The sequence below is a fragment of the Nelumbo lutea genome, chromosome 3, assembly GCF_056320005.1.
Source record: "Nelumbo lutea isolate HS-2025 chromosome 3, American lotus-T2T, whole genome shotgun sequence".
Taxonomy (NCBI): domain Eukaryota; kingdom Viridiplantae; phylum Streptophyta; class Magnoliopsida; order Proteales; family Nelumbonaceae; genus Nelumbo; species Nelumbo lutea.
Genome location: NC_142686.1, coordinates 114,313,441 through 114,328,821, shown reverse-complemented (window position 1 = coordinate 114,328,821; position 15,381 = coordinate 114,313,441). Strand labels below are relative to the sequence as shown.

At 35.5% G+C, this 15,381-nt stretch overlaps 1 pseudogene across 1 annotated transcript; it reads left to right on the top strand.

Annotated features, from left to right (window-relative positions):
• Nucleotides 1-651: 651 nt before the first annotated feature.
• Nucleotides 652-14,635, top strand: LOC148867782 (aspartic proteinase 36-like; annotated as a pseudogene). The gene is made up of 8 exons (XR_016110734.1): nucleotides 652-707; nucleotides 901-1,160; nucleotides 1,639-1,767; nucleotides 1,868-2,314; nucleotides 8,250-8,438; nucleotides 12,766-12,856; nucleotides 14,056-14,149; nucleotides 14,234-14,635. The product of XR_016110734.1 is annotated as an aspartic proteinase 36-like (transcript).
• The last annotated feature ends 746 nt before the right edge of the window (nucleotides 14,636-15,381 follow it).

Below are 15,381 nucleotides of genomic sequence, written 5' to 3'. Positions count from 1 at the left end.
CATTTGGTTTCCCATCAAAATAAATAAATGTTTTATTGGTTGGAGGTGATTTTTGGGATATATGTAAACAAATAAAATTTCTAAGTTTTTTTTTTTTTTTTAAACTTTGCCAAAAGGAAAATTACGTGCTTCTATATGTCAATTACAAGAGGAAACAGAGTGGAGATCGGTTATTGGTTTGTTTTTGAAATTATTTCAATTCTTGCAATTACAGGAAGAGTTTCGACCAATCATAATCGGACCTAATTGCTAAAGAAGATTCTCTTTAAACGTACAAAGAAACCTACACGTGTCACTGTCGTGTGGTCCAAGAGGTTCAATTCGGTAATTTCATAATCTCTTGGGCCACGTGTAAGCTGAATAAGCAGAGAGGTGTTAAGATGCGCGGTGCCGGAGGTGTCGTAATCCTGTCGGTGTCGGTCGTTTTTACACATAAAGAACCCTGCCATCATTTGAGCACGAGAATATCAACCGTTGGATTCGAAGAAAGAAATGATTCGTGTATCTTAAAATTTGGATATACAAATGCAGACATCTGGGCCAGTGAACTGGGGGACCCACGGGCCGTTACCATCCTGACCCGAAACCAGTGTGGGGAGTGCGTGTTAAAAGGTGAAAGTACCTGGTAAGGAAAGAAAACATATATATTTACAATAATGTAATCTGATTTTGAATCCTCTGTTAGTGGCCGTTATCGTGGTCTCGTGGTACGTCTTTTTATTCTCTTCTTGATTTCTCTCTGCATGGGACCTTGGGTAGTTTCTAGTATGTCTCTTACTTTCTCTCTCGCTCTCATTCTTTTTGTGCTTTCAGTGATATAGAAAGACACTGACCTCGATTTTCGCATCTGAATTGTATGGTTTGTTTTTTCTGTTTTTGTTGTTATTGGGAATGAGATAGAAGAGAGGGTGAGAAGCGAATCAAAAGGAAATGCTGGTGTTTCATCATGCCTGATCTTGGTTTTGGGCGCCGTCTTCTTTCTGGCGGTGCTGTTTTGTGGATTTTCGAAGTGGCTGAAGCTCAAAGAGCCTTTCCGGTGGACTAGAGAGTTGAGCTGAGTGAGCATAGAGCTCGCGACAGGATAAGGCACCGCCGAATCTTGCAGGGTGGGGGATCGTCAATTTTCCCGTCAAGGGTACCTAGAATCCTTCCACCGTTGGGTAATTTTTCTTTTTTTTTTGGTCCGTGGTTTAATTGAGGATGGCGTTTGGCTTCCGCGTCTTGTTTCTTGATTTCGTTCGTTTTATTTTGCTCCTTAATTTTCTCTTCTTGGCTTCCGGGTCTGGTTATTTTGTAATTTATATTGACGGCCTTTTTGGTATTCTTTGTTTCTTTACTATTTTTGTTTTCTTTGTTTAATGGGTTCCGGATTTGATGATTGTTGATATTCTGAGGTTCTTTAGTTTGTAAATTGACAGCTATGTGGGTCTATATTGTTCTTTCTCTTTTGGTTCTTCTGATGTAGTTCATAGATGGGCTTTCGAAGATGTTGATTCTTCTTCTCTACGGCTTTTGATCTCTTTAAGACTCTACTGGGTGGGGATTTATCGGTGTGTAACAGCGCAAGTGATTCTCTTTTTCTTTGTTTCTAATATTTTATTGTAATGGTTTTGACACACTTCTTTTTCTTTGAACCAGACTCTATTTTACTAGAATAAAATTGGTGACTCCTCCAAAAGAATTCTATGTACAAATTGACATGGAAGTGATGTCTTGTGGATCATCTGCAATGCCTGCAGTGGTTGCCCCAAATATAGGGGCCCGAATGTAAAGCTTTTTTTCTTTCTTTTTCCGCCTCCTTCCTCTTCTTTCAATTCCATTGACATTTTTGTAGATGAAATCCTTACCAAGACTTACATTTTTGCAGATTGCTTTGAATTTCTTTGATGTTATCGCCTCATCCACAGCTTCTCTAGTATCTTGTTCAGATGAAATATGTGATTTGGCGGATCAAACTTTAGATGGTGGCTGCACTGCTCAGAATTCCCAGTGTGGTTACTCCTTTCAGTATGGTGATGGAAGTGGGACATCGGATTATTATGTAGAAGATATGTTCTTCTTTGACACAGTTCTCAGGAAATCCTTCGTGTTTGAGACGGACGTAGCAACTATCAGTCCGGAGACTTGACCAAGCCAGACAGCCGTTAATGGGATTTTTGGGTTTGGGCAGCACGTGTCATTTCACAACTATCCTCACGAGGAGTTGCACCAAAGGTGTTTTCTCATTGCTTATAGGAGCTAATAGTGGTGGAGGTATATTGGTTTTTGGTGGGATTGTGGAGCCAAATATTGTCTATCCTCTTGTTCCAAATCAGTACGTCCTCTTCTTGGAGCTATTATCTTTTATGTGCCATTTTTTTTTCATGTAGCCTAATCATTACAGTCTCCTCTCTGACCTCAAGTTTGTTTTTTGGATTATTAGTACCATAAAAAAGTTGTGAATGGACATATTGGAAACACTTGCATTTTTTTTTCTTTTTTTATCTGCAAAGGACATTTTTTCTTTATTCTGGAACACATTTATAAATTTTAGAGGTTGGATGTTGATAATCAGATAGTTGTTTTGATTCTTAAAAATATGGAGTTTGTCCACTAGCACCGTCTTTGGAAGTCTATGTTTCAAGGAGAGAAAAGAAATTAGAACCCTAGCTAGTAGTTGATCATCTTTACTTACCTATAGAAATATTTGGTTAAGACTTGTTTGCTTCCTCCTGTTCTATTTCATTTATATCATAACTTTGTGTTTATCATATGGATCTTTATATTAGTTTGGTTAAAGCTTGTTACAACGTTTTTGATCACCATCTTACTCTACTTCCCCCTCATTTTATCACTTGTTGAAGCTACTCCTAGATTTCCATGAGTATGTTCATTTCTAATCCTATCTTTTCCAATTTTATCATTTAACCATTTCAACATTCATATTTACTTTCATGCTTAGCTTTTAGACGTTTTTTTTTTTTTTAATTTATTTCTTGACACTCTGTTCCATACAACATTGTTGGCTTTATGGTTGTAAAACTTTCCTTGTAGCCCGAGTGGTATTCCCTAATCACTCAACTTTTTGGATGAACTAATTCTATGGGCAATATCCTCCTCAATCTCTCCCTTGTTATGAATTATTGAACCAAGGTAACAGAAGAAATTGTAGAACCATATCTTGGTCTCCAGTACTAATATTACACTATTCTCGTGCTAGTTATATATTCACTCTAGTTTTGTCAATCCATGGAATTTCCTCTTTGACATGTTTAATCATCCATCCATGACTATGTGATCAAATAAGGGCTAGTGTCAATCCATGATTATTCTCACACTAGTTATATATACACTATTCTTCCTCCTCCCTCCTCGAAAGGAGGCTTATGCCTTATTGTTTCGGGAGGCTTACGCTTCTTACGTTCTGAACTATGTCTCATGCTTTCTAGGTAGTGGAACGCCTTGTGTCACACTTCCGTGTTTTAAAACATTGCACTAGTCATTATGCCATCATATTTGTTCTTTGGTCCACATATCTATTTGTCATTCACCCATTTATTTCTTTCCCAAAACATGCGATATCATCTCTTCTTGTCTAAACATCAGTTTATATTCTGCAACAACTTTGGCATACCTTGCAACAAAAGCATATGATCCATTTGTCAATGTTGTAAGTTACAGGAACACAATTTTTTAACAATTTAATTGACGTGAAATACTTTGTAGCAGGCTATGGAAAGGATTATAAACCCACACCTTTTATTTGTAAAAGATTGAAGTTAATCAATTGACTACTTAGTTTTCATTGTTGGGGAAGGAAATCGTGAAATAAATTATATTCATGATCTCTGAAGTTCATTTCTTCCATTTTTCTTTTGTGTAATGTTGTTTCACCAATAGGTATCATTTCCTTCTAAAGGAAATCAATGTTATCAAATCACCAACATGTATCATTGTAATACAACTTCCTACTTTAATGGGTGCTAGACTTTAAAAAGCTCCACCGCTAGATCCTTAACTTAATATTTGAAATGCACATGTCCTTTACATTCAGTGTTGATGGGATATTCCCTACAGTTAGCTTAAACTTTGCTGGTAGTGCATCCATAATCTTAAGTCCCGTGGAGCACCTCATAAAACAGGGTGATGCTATAAGTTTTTTAACTTGTGATTTTTATGAAAAATACATATTATGTACTTGTAGGGATGATTTTATTCTTAGTCTTTTTCTTTTTTTTTTTTTTTGGTAGTTGAGTGAATGAAGTGGTGATAAGCTAAATTAAAGGCATTGGTTTTGGGGATACAAAGAGCCAAGGATTTGGGGGTGAGAAAACTTGTTGTGGAAGGTGATTCCAAAGCTGGCTAAAGCAAAGCGAAAGAATACCCTAGCACTTCAGAAATTAAATCAAGAAGTTTAAAAATCTATCCAAGGATATGCAATTAATAACTCAGTGGACCCCAAGAGCAGCTAATGGATTTACAGACCAGCAAGCAAAACAAGGGGCTAACAGGGATCATTGCTTTTGGGCTCAGTTGTAAGGGTGAAAACCAAAATTGAAAGTTGACATGTCAAGTTTTAGTGGGGTAGTCGAGGCTATTCAGAATCTATAATCATAATCTATACCTTTTCCTCATATTAATGGAATTCTCTTTCATTGATCAAAAAGTATTGCTATTATGCCACCAAATGGTTTCAATTCAAAATTTTAACTTTTCTCCCTGGATGGGGCATAATTGTGGTGCATTGGCTTCCAAAGAGTTCAAAACCAAGGGATGGATATTTTATGAGGTTTGAATCCTAACTTAAATGTTTCTCCATTGTATGTTCTAGTCCAAAATACAGTGAATGAGTACCAGCTAGATGCTAGCCTTTGCATTTATGTCATGTGTGCACATTCTTGCGGTTTCTAACATACATAATAAACATATGTTTATATCCAGATGTATTATATGTAAATATATTATGTATATGTTTGTATACATGTCTAGACATGTATGTATCTGTATATTTTTCATAAAGTTCATTGTAAAAAATTTTGTAGATAATTATGATGTATACATGAAAGCATTATTTTGCTTAAAGTAATCACCCATTAAGTTATTATTTTTCATGACATGTAAACTAAGAAATTAAATACATTTAACAAAATAAGGAAGTTCTTATATATGTTAATAGTTGACACTGCTCTCATGGACTATATTCCATGATATTATAAGGACCAATTATTGTGATTTGTATAATTGCATCTCAAACTACTTAAGATAGACAATAGTTGGGATTTCCCTACAAACAATGTAGAGAGTGCACATATCTAAAAAGGCCATTATCAAATGGTGGCCCATTGGCCCCTACTATTTGGGGTATTGGGAAGGGTAGACTAGATAGTCCTAACTTGTAACCTTTGGCATTTTCTTTTGCACAAAGTGGTTGCTGTCACTCTCACGTATGAGAGTGCACATTATCTCTTATTCAGAAATAGTATTCATGAGAACTTTTCAAGCAGTTTACTTCTATCCAACCCATGCTTAACACTTCATCGTGAAAAGTTGTTTATTAGATATAGCTGTTGCATAACTTATGCCCACTTTTCGAAGGTGGATAAATAGTGGGAATACCTTTAAATGTTTTCTACATTGCAAATGCATTTATGAAATTTTTCTTTCATATTTCTCTTTATTAGATATGGTGTTATGCCCTGATTTATTGCAATGTATTTAGGATTTTGTGTATGCACTACACAAATTACATTTGAATATGAGTTTAATAATAACATTTCATGTAGTTAAGAAAGTGGAGAATTACCAACAAACCACAAATCATGAAATACAAAATTAGGAAAAACAAAAATGGTTTTACTTCACATTTACACAACCTCCAAGACCTCAAATTCAAGAGATCAATGACCACCACACAAGAAGAGATAGGTGTAGACAAAAAAGGACATGGGTAGAAATAGTAAGACCCGACGAGCCCGGCCCAACCCGCAATAAATTCAAGCCGGGCTCGGGTTTTGTCAAAATAGCCCGGCCCGACCTAATATTAAACTTAAAATTAGTTATGTGATTATGTCCATATGAAAAAAAAATTTGATTTAAGAATGTAAAATTGTGTTTTAAAATATAAAAGAAAGGGAAAAATACCATCTTGTAGGCCCATTGTTCATTTAAATAGAAAAAAAAAAATTACTATCTGAATTTTTAATTCTAATTTGAATAGGGAAAATTGTTTTCTTTCAATTAGGTCGGGCTTCGGGCTCGAGCTCGGGTTTCGGGCTTATTACCAAGGCCGGGCTCGGGCCCAAGTTATAGGCCCATTAGTCGAGCCGGGCTCGGGCTCGGGCCTAGTATATTTTCATTAGTGACAAGTGAAAGCCCGGCCCGGCCCGGCCCGGCCCATGAACAAGTCTAATCACAGGCAAGCTGTAGGATTTCTCAAGACAATTCTAAATCTATAGATCTTCAACCACATCAGTTATTTTGCGATAAAAATTTTGACTAAAAGTCCATTCTGAGGTTACAATTAATGGTTGTAGGCTGAAATTCTATTTTGAGGTTACAACTAATACTAGGTTTATCCTAATATAACGTCACAGATCTTAATTTTTTGCAGGCTTAATGCGGGTCAAAGCCAAGCTAGGCCTGGGAGAATTGTGGTTGCCTAAGCCCAAAAATTTGCAAGCCAGGCCAGGTCATAAACAATCATCCCTAATATGTCATCATTGTTATCATTGATGCTTTATCCTAGCTATATGGGGTTGGCTACACGAATCCTGTTTCGCCAATTCATTTAATTTATCCACTGTTAAATTATTAGTTCTTAAATCATTTCTTACTAATCCATGTCCTTTTTGGTCTACCCCTAGCAATTCTTGTGTCACCGTCATTGATCTCTTGAATTTTAGGTCTTGAAGGTTGTGTAAATGTGAAGTATAACTGAGTTTTTGTTTTTTCTAATTTTGTATTTCATGATTTGTGATTTTTTGGTAATTCTTCACTTTCTTGGTTACATGAAATGCCATTATTAAACTCATTTCCAAATGTAATCTGTGTAGTGTGTACACAAACTCCTAAATACATTGCAATAAATAAGGGCATCACACTATATCCAATAGAGAGAAATAGCAAAGAAAATTTTCATAAATGCATTTGCAATGTAGAAAACATTTAAAGGTATTCCCACAATTTATCCACTACATAGAAGCTTAGTTGCCAAAACCTTCAGAAAGTGGGCATAAGTTATGCAACAACCATATCTAATAAACAACTTTTCACAATGAAGTGTTAAGCATGGGTTGGATAGAAGTAAACTGCTTGAAAAGTTCCTTGAATAATACTATTTTTGGATGAGAGATATGTGCACTCTCATATCATGAGAGTGAGAGCAGCAGCCACTTTATGCAAAAGAAAATGACAAAAGTTAGGACTATCCAGTCTACCCCTCCCAAGACCCCAAATGGCAGGGCTAGTGGGCCACCATTGGATAATGGCCTTTTTAGATATGCGCACTCTCTACATTGTTTTCAGAGAAATCCCAACTATTGTCTATGTTAAGTAGTTTGAGATGCAACTATGCAAATCACAATAATTGGTCCTTACAATATCATTGAATATGGTCCATGAGAGAATTGTCAACTGCTAACATACATAAGAACTCTGTTATTTTATTAATCTGCAGCAACTAATCAAGTTACATCAGGATAGAACTTTGACTAAAAGTCCGTTATGAGGTTTAGCTAGTTTTGCCAACTCTGACTTCTCCAACAATCTTTTTTTTTTTGTCAGTAATTGTTTTATCATTAAACTTCCCACATTTTTTTAATCATCAATAGACTTCCTACATTGTTTAGATTCTCTAAATCCTTTCTACTTTAAGACATTAGAAATGCTTCCTTTCATTTTTATGAAATGTCAAACTGTTGCATAGCAGTTTTGCTGTCTGAAACAAAATCATGATATTGGCAACTACGTTTTGAGTCATGTGGATTCAATGTCAATACCAGTAATCTTGTGTGTGTGTGTGCGTGCCTCAATTAGTACATGAGTTATTAAAGCTGTGAGTTGGTAAGCCTAACTTAAGAAAAGAAAACTAATCTTTTTTTATTTTTATTTTTTTATCTGCTGACCTTGTTCTAAGAGACAAGTTTTTTGTTTCTGATCTAGCTAATCGATGCATTGGATGGGCTAATTATGACTGTAAGCTAAACAGACAATGCAATTCCTTCAAGTTTTTCATGAAGAATGCTGATTAAGTTGCACATTTACTTTTTCAGGTTCATTGTGTCTCCACAATTTCTGGTGTGGATGAATTTATCAACACAGGACAGCTAAGTGTGAGCAGTTCATCAGAGATTGTTCCATGCAGACTGATATCAAGCAGTACAGTAGCTATGGTGTTTCAATTGCAGGTGCATCTTTGTATGGAGGTTCATCGCTGACCCAAGTACCCCTTGTCTTCACAGGTGACTGTACACACAAGATTTGAATAATGTTGGTCACAAGATTGTCATGTCTGAATGCACAAGTAGCTATAACAGTAAATTTTTAGGAGATCACAACATTGATCTACAAATCCCCAATGTTCGCAACACAGGAGTAGACGGAGCTATCTTCTTATACACAGGTAATTACATAGAACCCTACCTCCGCTTCTCATTTCCAGCCATTCTCGTGGGTCACCAGGAAGGTCAAGCAATCCTGAAGTACCCGAATGTAAGACATGATCCAAGAGCAACTCTGATATGTATTGGAACAAGGCCAATACCAAGAGTTGCTATTTACAGCTCCAGATGAAGCCAAGAGCCATTTGATCTGCCATGATGACCACAGAAGATTCACTCAATAACACTCTCAAACCCATCACAGAACTAATGGTCAACGAGCAACCCACTAGTCCTCTAGCCATGGGAGCAGGTCACCTCAATCCTAACAAGGCGCTCGATCTTGGACTTATATATGATGCAAATACAGAGGACTACGTGAGGCTTCTCTACACTCTGAATTACACCAAGAAGGAATCAAGAAGATAACAAGGTCATCCTCTGACTGGTTAGCCCGTGAAGCACAAAAGTTTGGGGATGCCTCTTCGACCTTCAATCCAGGAGCTCTTCCTTATGTGATTTGTGGGAACTTGCTACCCCTTTCTTGTGTAACCCCTTCCAATGTTATAAAAAGAAAAAGAATTTGTATTTCATTGAAAGTCGCAAGCAAAATTCAAAGTATCGATACACCTCTGTATTAAACCCTGCATCTTTTATGTTTTATTTAATTTGTTTTTTTTTTCAAAATTTGGTATATATATAGTTGTTGATATACTTACAGGAGAACAAATTTCAGTCCTTATACAATTACTTTAAGATGTACGATAAGGACATGGGCCACACCTCCTTGTTTTGGTGAAAAAATTTTTGAATAATGCTAATTAGACAAACCGGAGTTGAACCCCTACCTGTAAGGCTGCAACTTGGGTTGGGTTGGCCTAAACCCAACTCGAAAAAAGACGGGTTATGTTGGGTCGGGTTGATGTTAAGGTTAGGGTTAGGGTTGAAATTTATGAATCCGACTTTACTTCGAGTTGGTTTAGGGTTGACCCCTCGGGCAACCCCACCCAACCTGAACCCAACTCTATAGTACATTTCATATTTGTTTAGATGCATGATAGTTGTATAGCCCCCACTACCTGCCTTCATATTTTAATAACATATTTTGTGTTTTTTTAATATTTTATTCTTTATCCTCTCTATGGTTTGCCACCCATAGCTAGCTGCCCATAAAAGATCTATTATAAATCATAACTCATAATAAACTATAGCCATTTTAAACACTTTTTTCTGAATTTTGTACTTAGAGAACCAATAAAAAAAAACAAATATTAATAAAACATAGGATTAATATATGTAGTGATAGTTGAGTTAAGATCTTAAATTAAGAAGTTCTACAAGATTTTAAGGAATCAGTTGGGAGTTTAGAACTTAGGGTTGGGCTAGGTTTGGCCTCATCCCGACTTGCAGCCTACCTACCTGATTTAATAGAATCCAAAATTTTCTCTACATACAAAGCATTAGGCATGATGTCTGTCATTGTAACCAGACACTTTTCACCAAAATTCATTCAAATTGTGTCTATTAGGATTAACAGAAATAGATGGAGTTTAAAAAGAAGTTCTGAGTTGAATGAATTAGTTTAAAGTCTTTCAGAGAGAGAGAAAGAGAGAGATTGCAATTGAATCCAAATGTTAGTTGCTTCTTCCTTGAGGTGTATCACTTGCCAGTCGGTGCATTCTTCTTTTCCATTCAGCTTGAAGACTTGAAGCAGCTCTGATCCTTCGACTATCTGTTGAAATCACATAAGACAATACCTGTCCCCACTGTTCCCTTTGCTGGATCATATGAGCCACCCACATAAATATAGGCATCTGTGTTCTGTTTAGTCTCCCCAGGCATTGTCTGCTGCTTGTTCAGAGTTGTCAATGGGTTCTATGTATGAATCAGCTTTCTGTAGCGGGATCAAGTATGTGTTGTTGATGGATCTTTGCATTACGCATGTCCCATATGAGTCTGAAAATGATGAAAATTTTGGCAATATACCTTTGTTTGAGGTTTGGTGGTAAGTTTTTTAACTTTTTTGTTATCCAATCAGTGACGAACTGACTCAGCTGTTTGTTATTTACTTCCTCAGGGTTAATTCCAATTTGGGCTGTAAGCCAGATGGCCTCACAAAGAAACACTGAAAGAAGAGATGCTGCTATGGTTCTATAGCAGCATTACATAAAGGGCAGAGTTTTTATGTTTCCTATAAAAAAATGAGTTTGTCTCTGGTTTTCACTCCACCCCACCATGCCTTCCACATGAATATTTGAAACCTGAAGGGCACTTTTGTTTTCCAGATGAGATTCCAGTTCTCATGTGGTCTTGAGGAGGATGGTAGCTGATCTATAAAGAATTTGTAGTCTGTTTTGACACAGTATGTTGCTTTTCTTGAACTCTTCCATAGGAGTTTGTTTGGGTCTTTGGATGGAATTCTGTTTAGTTGTATGATGTGGTTTATTGTTTCTTCCTCAAATAGTTGTTGTAGTAGGGGGAGGTTCCAATGCCCTTCTTGGTCCCTTAGTTCACTGACCCTTTCCATTTGTAGTTGGCCTTGGAGGTTAGGTTTGAGTGTTGAGGTGCCTTTGGTATGGATGGAATCCAAGGGTCAAGTGGGTGAATGGATTTTCCATCTTTTAGTTGCCAAAACAGATTCCCTTTCAGCTCATCCAATAAAACTACTACTTGCTTCCACCACCAAGAGTCCCTTGTTTTTTTTGTTAGCTTGAAGATAGACTTGGACTTGATATACTTTTGTTTGATGATTTTGGCCCAGAGTTCTGATTTGGCTGTGAAGAGTCTCTATCTCTGTTTTGACTTTCGAGAAGAGAGGCTTGTTGAATTCCTCAATTTTCCTGAAGCCCAGACCTCCTTGATTTTTGGTTTCACAAACATGGTGCCATGGGATTGAAAACAAATTGTTGATTATTAAAGAAAGAAATTTGTTCTTGGTTGTATGTGTGTTTTATGCTTCCAAAGCTGAAAAAAATATGTATTATTGAATTTCTAATTTAGATAACATGCTTTTTATTTGGTTATTTAATATCACATTCCATAAACCATATAATTTATATAACGCAAAATTTTCTTTCATTTAAAAAAAAAACCACTATTTTTGTAGTATCAAAACATGTATTGTTCTTTGGAACAAAACCATCTTGTTTTTGCTTTTCAAAACAGAAACGTCATTCAAAAGCATGTTTTCGTTTTCTCACTGATGTGACAATTTCAAAAACAAATGAAGACAAATGCATTCATATTGTAGAACACCCCCTAAATAGTTATAGAGTAAAATACTTCAAGATATTATCATGTATAACAATCAACCCAATCTCAGCTTCATCCAGAAGGGGCTCACAACCTACTTAATAACTTATCCATTAAAGAAAAGCAGTAAGTCATATTTTGTTTGGGCCCCATAATTTTCTACGTAGAGCTATATTTAGACAATCAGGATCAACATCAAATGGGTCTAATTTAACCTAAAACCAGAAAGAAACATATATGTCATTGTCTTTTTTCTTTTTTTTTTCCTCTTACTTCTTAGTTTGAACATCTACCAGGGATCATAAGTGATCCCATGATTGTTCTTGAACTGTGTCTTTGTTTTGAGAAGCAAAAACAAGTTTGTTTTATTTCAAAAAAGAATCAATTCATATTTTTGAAACCATCAAAATGATGGTTTTTAAAACTAAAACAAATTTTACAAGTACTGATATTGTATGATTTATGAAAGATGGTGAGAGATCATTATATGAAAATATGATTCTTAAACCAGAAATTCTAGAAAACGTTTTTATCTTAGTTTGGGTGCCAAAAAACATGTATACAACCAAGAACATGTTTTCCATGTTTTTATTTTTGTAACTAATTTGTCATCAAAATAGATGGTTTAATTTGTTTTTATAACTCACAACAAGAAAAGAAAATGCACTTGGAAGAACACCCCCTTAATATTTTAAGTTTTGGTAGGTGTCAATGCCTTGAAAACGATATTTCATTAATATTATTTATTTTTTAAAGCGCAATGTGCTTGATAAATAAGACTTGAATTGGATAAATCATGCCAATTGGTCAACAAGGAGAAATCATGCTTCATTGTTCATAGTAAAATGCCCAGCAGTAAAATTAACATGATAAAAAATGTTACAGGGTTTTCTCATAAATAGTTACCACTCACTTATCTTGGTGTGCATATGGGCAGGAAGCACTTGAGGATTGTTGCTTTGAGCCTATCATTCGAAAGATCAAAGCTATAATTAAAGGTTGGAAGGCTAAACTTTTGACAATTGGAGGTAAGTTCACTCTAATCAAGCATGTCCTTTAGAGCTTAATTATTCATGTGTGACTGCTCCTCCTGAATTGTTATTCATAGAATAAATAAATTGTTTGCCAACTTTTTTTGGTGGCTATCATGGAAAAAATTTTGCAAGCCCACTTAAGGAGGAGGCTTGCATAAGATCTCTTTTTTTATATCAAGAGGGCTTTCAGACTTAAAGCTTGGTTTAAGTTGATCAACTTAAAGTGTTTCCAAACAAAAGCATTTGGGACAAGTTGATCAACTCAAAGTATATCAGATCCACTCCTATCTCGTTATTGTACAAACCTAAATCTTGTTTTAGATTATGGAAAGAATTACTTGAGGAAAAGCAAACTGCTGTAGGTAGTAATAGGGGTGAGCTTTGTTTGGTTAAAACCAAAAAAACAAATCGAAAATTTTAGTTTTGATCAATTTCAGTTTTCAGGTTTGAAAGTTAAGTTAATGGAAAAAATCGAATTAACCACACTTTATTATTTATATAATAGTACATATATTAAAATATATAATTTATTATATATATATATATTGATATATTAATGGAACTCGGTTTTAACTGTAAATTTCAGTGGGAGCAGTCCTCCAATGGAAAGCATACGGTTGAGGTTGTATTTATTTAGAAGTAGGAAAGCATAAGAGGCATCAAATGCCTTACACAACAAATTGGTCATTGAGTCCATGTCTAATTCTCTTTTCATACTTGTAATTAATGTTAATGGAAATTTGTATCAATGCTCCTTTTCTTGATGTTATTCAAGTTTTATTAAAGGTTGATATCCAGATGCATCCTAGGCTTCTTTTAGTGGTGGTTGAAACAAAATTTAATGGCATAACTAAATAGTTGGATGTTATAACTATTGGAGATTTGGAGCCTACGAATGATCTCTGTATTGACATTGTTAATTCTGGGTTGAAAGTTGCAAGTAAAACTAATGACTCTGTTGGTGATGGATCAACAACAGAATAAGTTCTTGCATGTGAAATTATCAAATTAGGCTAATTGAGTGTTACTTCTGGTGCAAACCCTATCTCAATCAAGAGAGGGATTGATAGGACAGTCCAAGGCATGATGATATTGAAGGTTAATTGCTATTTTTATTTTCAAGTTATTTTGCATTTTCTAATGTTGTCTGGTACATTCTTATACCAGATACTTATTTAATTTTATTTTTTCAGTTGTTGCTTCCATCTCTGCTGGCAATGATGATACCATTGAGTGAATCTTCATCATCCTTTGAGACAACTGTAGAGGTGGAAGGAATGGGGGTCTGTATCTTTTAGTAGGTTCCAAGCTCCATTTGTCTCTATTAATTATATGATGTATTTGGGGTTTTCCCTTGATGTTGCTCTTTAGACTTGTCTGCACATTGACGTTGGTTACTTGCAGCATAGTTTGTCACAAAGCCTGAGAAAAACGATTATTGGATTTGAGAATGCAAAGATCTTGGTAACTAATCAGAAGATTTCAATAATACCTCTGTTGGAGAAGACCACACAGCTAAGAGCTCCTCTAATCATCATAGCTGAAGATGTCACATAATTCCTCTATTTTTTATCTTGGTTTTTGGGAGAGGAACAAGAGGTCTAAATATTCACTGACTGTTTTTCTGGCCGGTATTTTTACTTGGGAGGAGGCCACACTGTTGATTTTTCTTGGAGCACAAACCCTCATGTATTGCAACTAACTATACATAAAAAAACAAAGAAGAGAGAGGGAGAGAGTGAAGCATTCCTAGCAATAACCACAATTAACCAAGTCTTGCATTGATGTGAACAAGATTTATTTAATTCTTTATTGATTTATCAAAAACTAGAAAATATAAGACCATGTATGTATTGCCAGGTTTAATTTAATATGGTAACCTTAATCAATCATAAAATGAGGGAATCTGTGCTGAGGTGAGTTCTGAACGTGAAAAGTCAAGGTAGCTAGCAAACTGATCCCTTTTGCCATTCTCTACATGTGACGGAATCTGCTCCTCACAAATGGATGCTTCACAGACACATCCACCATGCATTGGGAACACCTCCCGTGAATAATAATTAATAAGTATGGGAGATGTTCCCAATGCATGATAGGATGTGTGTGTGAGGCACCTGTGAGGCATCAGGTGTGAGGAGCAGATCCGGTCTCTCTCTATATATTCTCCTGTTGGAATTGAACTTTTTTTTTTTTAATTTTAAGAAGTTAAATAAAATTATGTTGAGTTTGCTCCATTTCAATTTGGTTTGATAATTTGTTAAAGCTAATTTTTAGATTGCCCACTGCACATTTCATGATGTTTTAAAATGCGAAGATTGTATGTACGCAATTGACTTAGTCAACGTACCTCATGTTTTTGTCTAAAGGTAATTTTGACATTTAAAATGTTGAGATGATGAAACTAACAATTTCCATTAAAATTCTAACATCAATATAAAAAAGTTGGGTATAGATTCAACGATCCAAGAGAGTATAATGCTAGTAGTATAAAGTAGGGTGCTGAATCACAACTATTGGAA